This window comes from Myotis davidii, unplaced genomic scaffold (assembly GCF_000327345.1).
Source record: "Myotis davidii unplaced genomic scaffold, ASM32734v1 scaffold194, whole genome shotgun sequence".
NCBI classification, from domain to species: Eukaryota; Metazoa; Chordata; class Mammalia; order Chiroptera; family Vespertilionidae; genus Myotis; species Myotis davidii.
This window is the reverse complement of record NW_006286673.1, coordinates 3,727,401-3,739,475: the sequence shown is the minus strand read 5'-3', so window position 1 is coordinate 3,739,475 and position 12,075 is coordinate 3,727,401. Positions and strand designations below refer to the sequence as shown.

Here is a 12,075-nt window from a genome sequence, read left to right as displayed (position 1 = left end):
GCGATTCGCGATTTTGCGCTATCATACTGGGTGTATGGTCGGCTGTGTGCGATTTTGCGAGTGTGGTAAAATCGCATAACAGCCGAGCATACACCCAGCAGCGCTGCTGATGCCTGAACGGTATGTGGAATGAAGTGGGCAGGCATCGGGAGGCCACTATGGCATGGGGCAAGCACTATGGGCAGTCTATCTGAAGTGTACCTGGCGTATAAGACGACCCCCCACTTGGAGGCATATTTTTCAGGGCCAAAAAATCGTCTTATACGCCGGCAAATACGGTATTCTCTTTAAGAGATGCTAATTAAAAAGACAGAATCTGCCCCAATATAAATATTATTAAGCTCTATTAACAAACATACACACAAACACGGGCATAACCACAGAGGTGTTTATGCAAGCTCTCAAAAATCACAGAAAGTGGCACACACACCACTGTTTCAAGCACTCAAAGCCAGATACATTGCAGTTCCTGTGATAACCAAAGGTTTCATGCAAGCAAAGTAGAAGCCTCATTGCTCAATTACCTCTCTCTGCAGGCAATGCTTTACATGTACAAAGTCTGCCATTACAACTTACTTGGTTTAATATGATTCTATCTGTCACAGAAAAGACAACATGCCAACTGTTTGTTTTCCCGATCATGGCCGGAATGGCTTCCACACACGAGACAAAGGAGAAAGGCTCAAGATGCTAGCTGCTCAGAAGCTAATACAGTGGGGCCTTGACTTACAAGTTTAATTCATTCCGTGACGTAGCTCGTAACTCAAATTACTCGTATGTCAAATCTTAAAGTGAACAAGTGAGACACATGATGCTGGGCTGATGTTGTGGCATTTTCTGTGACATTCGCTGCGCCAACTAGCAGTGGGGTATCTGAAGCTGGCTCGTAACCCGAATTGTAGCTCGCAATTCAAAGCAAAAAAATGAAAAGGCCCTAAATAGGAAGAAATATTTACAAATCATTTATCTGATAAGGAGTTAATATCCAAAATCCATAAAGGACTCCCACAACTAAAAAGCAAAAAGAAAAAATCCAATAAAAAATGGCAAAGAATCTGAATAGACACTTTTCCAAAGAAGATATAGATAGCCAACGGGCACATGAAAAGATGCTCAACATCACTAATCGTCAAGGAAATGCAGAGCAAAACCACAATGAGATACCATCTCACACCTGTTAGAATGGCTATTCTCAACCAGATAAGCAGTATGTGTTGTCCTAGATGTAGAGAAAAGGGAACCCTGTGTGCTGTTGGAGGGAGTGTAAGCTGGTGCAGCCACTCTGAAAAACACATGGAGGTTCCTCAAAAACTTAAAAATAGAATTACCGTAGGGTCCAGCAATCCCACTTCTTGGTATTTCTCCAAAGGAAATAAAATCACTGTGTCGAAGACATATCTACACTCCCATGTTCATTGCAGCATCATTTGCAATAGCTAAGACATGGTAACAAGCTAAGCATCCATTAGTGGATGAATAAAGAAAATGTGGTGTATATTCCATCAATGGAATATTATTCAGCCATAATAAAAAGAATAAATCTTGCCATCTGAAACAACATGGATGGATCTAGAGGGTACTGTGCTAAGTGAAATAAGTGAGACAGAGAAAGACCAATACTGTATGACCTTACTTATATGTGGAATCAAAACAAAATCACCAAACTCATATAGATACAGAGAACAGATTGGTGGCTGCCGAGAGGGGGAGGGAGGGCATTGAGGGATTGAAACAGGTGAAGGGATCAAAAGGTACAATCCTCCAGCTATAAAATATATCATCATAGCATGGTGACTATAGTGAACTTTTTGCCGATTTGAAAGTTGACAATAGAGTAAATCTTAAAAGTTCTCATCAAAAGCAAAAATAAATACTCTTTAATTATGAATGGTGATGGATGCTAACTAGGCTTATTATGGTGATCATCTCACAATATATACAAATATCAAATCAGTATGTTGTATACCTAAAACGATTATAATATTGTATGTCAATTACGTATATCTCAATTTTTTAAAAATAGAAATAAAAGTGGACTAAAGGGATTCACTCCAATACTGTAACCTTTTCAACTTTACCTTGAAAAATTGTAGCACATAATATTGTAAACACTAATTTGGAACTCAGAGAATTACCTATCAGATGACATCTAAGTGTATTCTGAGTGTAGTTTATTTATTACATGTAAAACACTTAATTAGCAAGACCCTTTGTGATGCTTTTATAAAAGAAATAAAATTCTGACTTAAGCGTCATATATTAACTAATGCTTGCAAATACCAAACCACTAACTATACCTGCAGAAATATTTGGCTGGCCAAGGCAGCTTTGCTTGAAAAAGAGAAGAGAATGATAAATCCTCCCCCCCGCAGCACACAAATTTTTGTGCACTGGGCCTCTAGTATAAAATAAATATCAAAAATATAAGTCTTTGTTTTACTATTGTTGCAAATATAAAAAAAAATTCTATATGTGACATGGCACCAGAATTAAGTTAGGGCTTTTCAAAATGCTGACACGCTGAGCTCAAAAGGCTCGCCATCACTGGACTAAGACATATAGCTAATTGTGCTTAGGAGCCTTCTAGGATTGACAGTAGGTCAGAGAGAGAGAGAGAGAGCGAGAGAGAGAGAGAGAGAGAGAGAGAGAGAGAGAAGGGAGAGAGATCATGGCAGTTCAAGCAGTGAGCTCCCGTGGAGAGAGACCAGGTTTTCCAGTAGCGAAGGGTCTCAGTGGGCCAAGGCTCCTTCCTGTGGGCACAAGCACGCATCACAAATGAGAAGACAGCACATGCCTCACAGACCTGAAACCCGACATGAGAAGGAAGGAGGGTCTAGGCTTGAACAGCAAAGGGTCCCCGAGGAATGACGCACACAGGACAGGCCATCGGGGTGGTGTGTGGGGGAAAGAGCAGCTGTCACAGCACTGAGTGCATGCACACTTATCATTTCAGACCTGCAAGCACGGCCACATGGAGGTGACGCCTTCTCCGGGCTCAGGGGAGGCTCGGGGAGACCCGCGGGGCACATCTCCCTCCAGCCTGACTACAGAGGCAGGAGTGTGGCACCAGCAGGTCCCCCGTGCAGGGAAAACTCAATTTAGGGCACCGACTTCTGGTACCATTTTCAGAACACGCGACAATGAAATGCAATCTTCTCTTACCCATTACTGCTCTACTGCAATAAGAGTCGAGTTAGCATTTTTATCAACCACGCTTTAGAATTTTAATGATTTTGCGTTTTCCTCAGGTCGAGCATTCCCCTCCCCTAACTCAGCTGCTATTTCTGGATGTCATTCCCCACACTGCTCTCAAGCCAAGTGCCCTGCTGCCATCAGCTGTGAGGACTTAAGAACTCAAGTTTTCGAATACAAAATTAATGGAGATTTTTAAAATTACTATACCCGTCTGTTGGCAAAGATCCCACCCAACTGTGCTATTCTATTCCAAATGTGCCAGCACTTCGTTACAGCCCATAAGTGTCTGTGAATGGACTCCCTTCTGACACTTCTGTACACGACACAAAGAAGGTAGCTTTTATTCATAACTAGAGGCCCGGTGCACAAAATTTGTGCAAAGGGCTCAGTCGGCCCTCGCAGCCCTGGCTTCGTCCAGAAGGTTGTCCGGACAGTCGTTCCGCTATTTGGCTGTCCGGTCTCATTTGCATATGACGTTTTTATTATTATAGATTACGGTCGTTAGTCACGGCTGTGCTATAAAGTAAATGCTGATTCACCGCAGAATAAGTCACACTTTAGTATTAACTGTATGCCATCATAACTGTCTTTTGACAATTGTTTGTGTGTTGTAAAGCAATGTTAAGGATGGGTTTGGCTATGACTGTCCACAAATCCCTACCCTCTCTAACCTCAGTTTTTTCACCCACAGTTTCTTCAATAACAAGCTTCCTTCACAAGGTTGCGTGAGAATTAAATAAGCTGGCATGAAAACTACCCGGCACAATGCAGACCCCAGTAACTACTGGACAGATGTTCATTTCAGTTCACTCTTTTCTCCCCAGTTGAGCAAATAATAACAAACAGTTTTGACTAGAATGTCACGAATAGAGACTGACCGCCACATTCCATTTAAGGTATTTAATTCACTAACTGGGGTATACATATATTTTCATTGATTATGATCTCTGTGTTTCTGACATTGCTCAAAATGCTTAAAATTGGCCCTGGCCAGGGGGATCGGTTGGTTGCAGCATCGTCCCGTACACCAAAAGGTTTTGGAGTTCAATCCCTGGTCAGGGCCCATATGGGAGGCAACCAATTGATGTTTCTTTCTCACATCAATGTTTCTCTCCCCGCCCCCTCTAAAAAAAATCAATAGAAACATATCTAGCCGAAACCGGTTTGGCTCAGTGGATAGAGTGTCGGCCTGCGGACTGAAAGGTCCCAGGTTCGATTCCGGTCAAGGGCATGTACCTGGGTTGCGGGCACATCCCCAGTGGGGGATGTGCAGGAGGCAGCTGATCAATGTTTCTCTCTCATCGATGTTTCTAACTCTCTATCTCTCTCCCTTCCTCTCTGTGGAAAATCAATAAAATATATTTTTTAAAAAAAAGAAAGAAACATATCTTCAGGTGAGGATTAAAAAAAAGGTTTAAATTTGAACTAATCACACCTGCACCTTGAGTGTGCCTATCAGCAGAAGATAAAAACCTTACACTTCATGAATGAACAAAATCCAGTATGGATGCACCCTGTGGTATTTATTAATCCTTTGACACAGTAAAATCGACCCATCTTTTGACATATTACTGGCACTTAACAAGGGAATGGCCTCCAGCTGAATGAAGAAATCACGATTTAAAAGACATAAATATAGTTTATCACCAATTCACCAGTGATTAGCAATGGCTTTTTTTTTAAAGAAAAAAAAAGCATCAGGATTGTAAGCAGGAATTAATAAAGGCAACAATAAATTTCAAATCAATCCCATTTTCTATGTCCCCATAACAGTCTATACGCGTTTTTTACACATTGCCACACTACGCCGTCAATGTGCTCCCTCCCTGATTGTGGCAAGAGCTTCCCAAATTAACTGTGGATTCATCTTTGTACCTAAGCAGCTAACACCATTCCTGGCACACAGGAAGGACTCCATGATGTCTTTCCAGTGCATAAATGGCCAAATGAAGGGTTGGCAGCCCTATCACTAGCCCAGTAGCTTGTGAAAAATATAAAATAACTTTCGGCCTTCAAGGAACTTAACTCTAACTGGTACAAGATTTCCTTATGTGAAAATTAAATAACCATGACTGATAGAAGTCTAAAAACATGATAAATTCATGGTAAAATAACACAGTGTACGTGGCTGAGACCAAGCAGGAAGGTTTTTTTTTAATTATTGAAGAGGAAAGAACTAAAAAAGTATCTTTTAAAAGATTGCAAGCAACTTGTTTCTCTTAAAGTAGAACCTGAAATTTATCTTTGAGACAGCCTGCCCTTTTGTCCTGAAAAACAAAACAAAACAGACTATTCTAGCAGCGGTCCATCAAAAGTGAAATTCCCAAATAAATGGCAAACTCAAAGCACTTATTTAAAAATCCAAAACTACAGACAAATACTCTCAAGTTTGAGTCAGTCTACCCTCAATTCCCAAATTTGGAGAAGTGCACAAAGTTCTTATTTTCCCTGTTTACGTAAACACTCTCTATTCTTCTTCCATCCTAGATGTCTGTCTTATCCTTCCATAATAGAACTTATGAATCATTTTCAATTTTGACAGAGAGGATGCTGTGTTATCTTGAACTGTTTGTACTGGCACTGTTAGAAGGATTCTGCTACATAGTGATGAAGAACGCACTGTAGTCAGTACTCTATGAATAAAGTTAAAAATAGGAAGATGGGTATTTCCTGATTGGTGGCAACTTCCCATTTATTTAGTTAAGTGGTAATCAAAAAAAGGTTGTGATAAGTAAAGGCAAACAAAATAGTTGATATGATGTTAATATACTGTAAAGTTTCTTTTGCTTACACAAGTCACCCAGTCACTATTAAATTTCAGTGTTCTCATCTAGAGAAAAACCGACTTCCTAGCGCGATTATGATGATTAAATGAACGCACACAATGCCAGTGAAATGACTGGTTCCTTTACTGTCAGAAAGGTGCAACAACTTGCCAAAGTTCATGTATTACATAGCAAAGAACAACCATTTTCACCCTATTCTCTGTTCATGCAAGACAGATGGTACTGCGCTAGAGGCTGCTAGAGCCCTATTCCTAGTACCACATGACATACACACATAATTCATATAGTGTATATGTCTAGTATGCATACATCTATAGTGTATAAACAGTGCCCACACATATATGCATTCATAGTGCATGTACATACATAGTGTCCATATACATATACACACATGTAGTTCATATATATATAGTGTACATACACATATTAATGTAGCGCATATGCATATCATATGCATACATATGGCATATATACATATATTATATATATACCTATAGTGTAGATAAGTATCGTCTCTATCTATATAATAAAAGCCTAAGCGACCATTACGGTGGAATGACCAGAATGACCAGTCGCTATGATGCTCACTGACCACCAGGGGGCAGACACTCAACACAGGAGCTGCCCCCTGGTGGTCAGTGTGCTCCCACAGGGGGAGCTCCACTCAGCCAGAAGCTGGGCTCATGGCTGGGGAGCGCAGCAGTGGTGGCAGGGGGTTCTACCGCCTCCGCAGCAGCACTAAGGAGCAGTGAGCTGAGCAGTAAGGAGCAGCAAGCAGGCAGGTGGTAAGGAGTGAGGGGTCCTCGATTGCAAGAGGGATGGATGTACAACTGCGAGAGGGCCCAGACCAGGCTGAGGGATCCCCCGCCACCCCCAGTGCAGGAACTTCTAGTCCTATATAATAAAAGGCTAATATGCAAATTGTCTCCACGGGCAGGAGTTCGACCGACTGGGAGTTAGATGTGCGCTGACCACCAGAGGGTGGCATGGAACATGGCGGGGAAGGGAGGCCCCGGCCGGTGGCGGCAGCAGGCAGCCGACAGCCACTAGGAACCCTACATAGTACATATATAATAGATATGCACATATACAGTGTAAACACATATAAGCACAGTCACACACATATAATGTATGTATAGTGTATATATAAACAATGTACACATGTGTTATAAATACAAACATATGTACAATGTACATACAATAGTGTACATACATCGAGACCCTGAGAGGGCCCTGGATACTACCAACCTTTAACACACCTTAGACCTGCTGCTAGTTCTCCATGAATTTTTTTTCAAACTAGAACTCAGACAGGATTTTTAAATGAATTCCGATGAACACAGCTAGTGACACCAACACAGTGAAAACGGCGCAACCTGCTCCTTGCAGGTCGGACTTGACAGAAGTTCAGCTCTTTCCTCCCGCAGGCTGTGCATGCAGGCCGGTCAGCAATGAGGTCAGTGTTCTTTTGAAAAATCAGAAAAGAAACTTGTCCTCATGTTTTGGCTTTGAGAGTAGGCCTCTTATTTAACAAAGTAACTAATGAACTTCTTGAGTCACATTATTCTTAACTTCCTGGAGAAACAGACAAACGTCCGGGGAAGAGACACAGTGTAGCCCTCTGGGCACAACCCAATGCCACTACGGAATGTGCCTGCCACCCGGCCACTCACCAAGTATGACCTTTCTGATACAACATTTGCGCCTCTCTGCTCATGTTTTTTCTTTTATTGAAATAAGCTAATAAAGAGATAAACAGCCATAGTTTTATATTTTTTTTTAAAAAATGAAAGCACAACTTTCTAAATGAGAGACTGCTATATGTCAACAGTATACTATAAATACAATAGTCACTAAAACAGTGGCCATTATAAAAAAAAAAAAAATAAAGGCATGAACTCTTCTCCAAATAAATAAAAACTGGCTTCTGGGAATACAAACAAACAAGGAAACTTACCTAAGGAAAACTGTTCATGAACTGTTAATCAAAGCTGTATTTCAAAAATGTACTTTCAGATTTTTAAAAAAGATTTTTTAATTGCAATACTTAGATACCCATTGGGGGGAAAAAACAACAACAGAATATACACATATGGCATAAACACCAACATGTACAATGAAAATACAGCTATCTGGAAGAATCACACAAAACAATTTTAATGTCTTTCCGATAAAGTTAAATAAAACTATATCATTTAACCCCTTCCCCAACAATTTTTTTGTTAAAAATGTTTCTTTTTCAGACTAATTTTTTTATTTTGGTTCTATATAGTATTTTTGATGCTGGTTATGAAAACAGTTTGTAACTCGTCTTCCTATAAACCATATTTTTTTACCATATTTTCTTAGTATACTCGTCGACGACTGAAAAAGAACATTTTGTGAAAACGAGTATACACGTTTCTGCCAGGGAAGGGGTTAAGTAGCGGCCTCCTCTGTTCTTTATTTGAAGCTGTGAATGGAATGAACACCGGGAGGGAGTAAGTGAACCAACAGTGAAGCCATGTAGACAGGCTGTGCGCAGTGAGCAGTGGCTGAGGCTGTGGTACTGAGCTCTGGGTCAGCTCTGCCCCCAGCCCTCCCCCAACCCCCTCCCCCCACTGCAGGAGAGATGGAACCTGTCTTCAGAAGCCCTCAACCTGCCCCCTGCCCTATTCAATCCTCTCTAATTCATCTCCTCCAAGTGCAGCCTAAGCCCAACATCTCATAACATCTTAGGTATTCATTGTGTGTAACAGGCACTTGGTTATTAGAGTGCCCCTGGTTACCTGAGAACCTGGGGGGGGTGGGGGGGGCAGTGCAGACTGGATTTTCTGAGGAGAAAGAAACGAGCCAGCAAGTCCCAGCCCAGCACCCTGAGCCGGCATCCCAGGAGGAAATCTGAGGAAGAGCGCCCTGTCCGGGTAACTCTCTTTGGAACTGCTCCCATGCAAACAAATACAGACAATTCTCTTTGTAGAAATGCACAGTTCAATCGCTACAAACAGAAGAAAACCTGGTGACCTGGGATGGGGGCAAACCAACAGGTACAGAATTTATATCAGGAAGAACAGTGTTTCCAAACGGAGTCTTCAGTCCACCTGGCCATGAACGCGTCTGCCCTTAGACTCACTGACCGGGACACACGCTTCACCTGTTCTTGTGTTTAATAACATGGAGCCAAACACTGTAATGACGCAGAAGAGCTCTGAAAAAAGCCTTTTCAGGTGCTCAGAACTTCCGTAGAAAGAAGAAGAAATCATTGTATATAGGAGCTCCTACAATGTAGCTGCAAAGCAATGAAAGCAAGTTTCCATTTCCAGATAAGAACACTTGTGATGTACATCACAGCTACCATCTTCAGAAAAAGTATGGCTTTTCTTTGTAAACAAAACAATACGGATTTAAGATCGTCTTGCCACATATTTTTAAAAGGCACGCACAATGTTTTATCGGTCATCATCATATTCTCACAGACACCACCACAGGCAGCCTGTAGATGTATTAGAGCGTGTGATTTACAAACCTGTCGGTGTGACCACTTTTACCCCCACAAACATGACACACACAGCCATGCATGGCACTTCCTCCGAAGGTACGCTGCCATGTTAGTGTTGGAAGAAGTGCCATTGCTGCTGGTGCGGTTCTGTCCTGCACGTCCGTGCCGCAGCACAGAAGCCCTTTATCTCCGTCCACCTTCCCTCTCACCTAAGTGCGCGCTACCCCCACCCCCACCCCCCATGGAAGATTCTATGGACGTGGGCATGAGCCCTCTGAGGCCCCAGAACGACCTTTTCGGGTGTGAACTAAAGGCCGACAAAGATGATCACTTGAACGTGAATAGTGATGAAAATGAGCACCAATTGTCTTTACAAACGGTCAGTTTAGGGGCTGGTGCAAAGGATGAACTGCACATTGCTGAAGCAGAGGCAATGAATTAGGAAAGCAGCCCAATTAAAGGAACAGTGGCAACACTGAAAACGTCTGTTCAGCAACAGTTTCCCTTGGCGGCTTTGAAAGCACACCACCTGTGGTCTTAGGGTTGATGTGCGGTTCAGGGCCTGGGCAGAGCAGTGGGCAGCGCTTAGTAGCTGTGGAGGAAGAGGCGGAGTCAGAAGATGAGGAGGCGGAGGGTGAGACACACCTGAGTGTGTCTGGGAAGCGTTCTGCCCCTGCAGGCGGTAGCCAGGCTCCACAGAAGAAGGGAAACCTTGCTGACGAAATAATGAGGAGGACAAGGATGATGATGATGATAAAGGTGAAGATGGTGAGGAAGATGATGAGGAAGCTGAAGGAAAAGCTCCCGTAAAGAAATCCGTAAGACATACTCCAGCCAAAAATGCACAAAAATCGAACTAGAATGTTGAAGACTCAAAACTATCAACACCAAGATCAAAAGGCCAAGAATCCTTAAAAAAAAAAAAAGGAAAAAAAATCTCCTAAGACACGGGAAGGACCTCGTTCTGTAGAAGACATTTAAGCAAAATTACAAGCAAGTAGAGAAAAGGTTCTGGGTGGTTTCAGTAGATTTCCTTTCCTTGTGCAGTGATGAGTCAAGTCCATTGGAAAAATAAAATTTTAGAACCAGAAAATAAAAGAAGAAAAAGTGCCATTGTATGAACAGTGTATCCTTTACCCCTGAAAAACCAAGTGTGTGCAGAGCAAACCCTTTCCCCACAAACCTGTCACACCCTGTGGAGGCTGTTCACACACCCAGCGATGACACAAGGGGACACACGGATTCGTAGGAACACGTGGAGCCCGAGGCTCGGGGTACAAATGTATGCACCTCATGCTCTGGGGAGAAAGTCAGTGTTTATACCAACAGACTTGAAAATCTGCACACTTTCCTGGCCAGTAATTATTCTCTCATTTTTATCATAAAGTCATCTTCCACAATATAGAGGGAACGCCTATTTTATTACATGTCGTTAACCTCAGCAGAATGTTCACTGCAGTTTGGGGAAGTGTTGCTGTTTATGTGACCGTAGAGAGGTGGGCAAGAAAAAACCATGTCCTTCCATGAACGACGTGTGAGACTTTAACTTCAGAGAAAGGAGGGAACTTCAGGAAATTATTTAATACTTTTTTTTAAATACAATGAGTGCTCTCATATTTTTATTACAAGTGATCAAATCACTCCTCTGGTATGTAAGCACAAGCATTAGCTTGGATAGCAAGCGAGGCAGCTTGCTTTCTACAGCGTCTGCATCGGCACGGTCGCTTGCGTGGCATGCCACTAACAGCACACAGGGCGTGGCAGCCCTCGCTCTCCGTAGTACTTCCAGTTTATCTATCTGGGAGTAGATTCAGGAAACGTTTGGGTGGGATGAATGATTGCTTAGGACCTACACAGACGATAAAAGACCATTACTCTACACATGGGCTCATTAGCAAACGTTTACACTAGGATTCTTTTAAACAGCAAACCCCCTAGTGAGTTTTGCATCCTCAGGCTTCAGTATATACACCGTGCTGTAAGCAGTTCGAAAAGGAGCAGCTGGAAGGGGAGGCTGCGCTGCAGGCAGCAAGCAGAGACAGGCTGGAAGGTCCGCGCCCCTCAGCGGGGCGGCCTGGTCCTGGACACACTTGTTCATCTCTCGCTAAGCCTCGCCTTCCGCAAGAGTCATTTGGGGACGGCACTGCCTACTCCACTGCTTTCTTTCAGGGTTAAAGGTATGCAAATGCTTACTTCTCAATTAATGGAAGGAGTTTCTATTACTATTGTCATCACGCTTGTAATTCACAGGGAAGCATCTAATGCAGAAACATAGTGCATGCACAACAGGAAGGTTAAAAAGCCAAATTCCATCCTATTTATCACCCAAATAAAATAAAAAAAAATCACTGACAATGTTGTCATGGACCAAAAACGGAAATCTCAAGGGCCCGTGTTGATGGCTGCAACCAGATGCTCCTTCCAGAGAACACGTGTAGCTTCCTGATATGACCCATAAAGTAAGACACGGCAGCCAGAGCACGGGCCCTGGGTTGGTTGCTGTCCTCATTTGTGACCTTGTCAAACCGCCAGCCTCAGCCTGATTGACGCTGAAGAGCAGTGGTTCTCAACCTTCCTAATGCCGCGACCCTTTAATACAATTCCTCATGTTATGGT

General features: G+C 42.7%; 1 pseudogene; it reads left to right on the top strand.

The window, feature by feature from the left end:
• Nucleotides 1–9,515: 9,515 nt before the first annotated feature.
• On the top strand, nucleotides 9,516–10,803 carry LOC102761749 (annotated as a pseudogene).
• The last annotated feature ends 1,272 nt before the right edge of the window (nucleotides 10,804–12,075 follow it).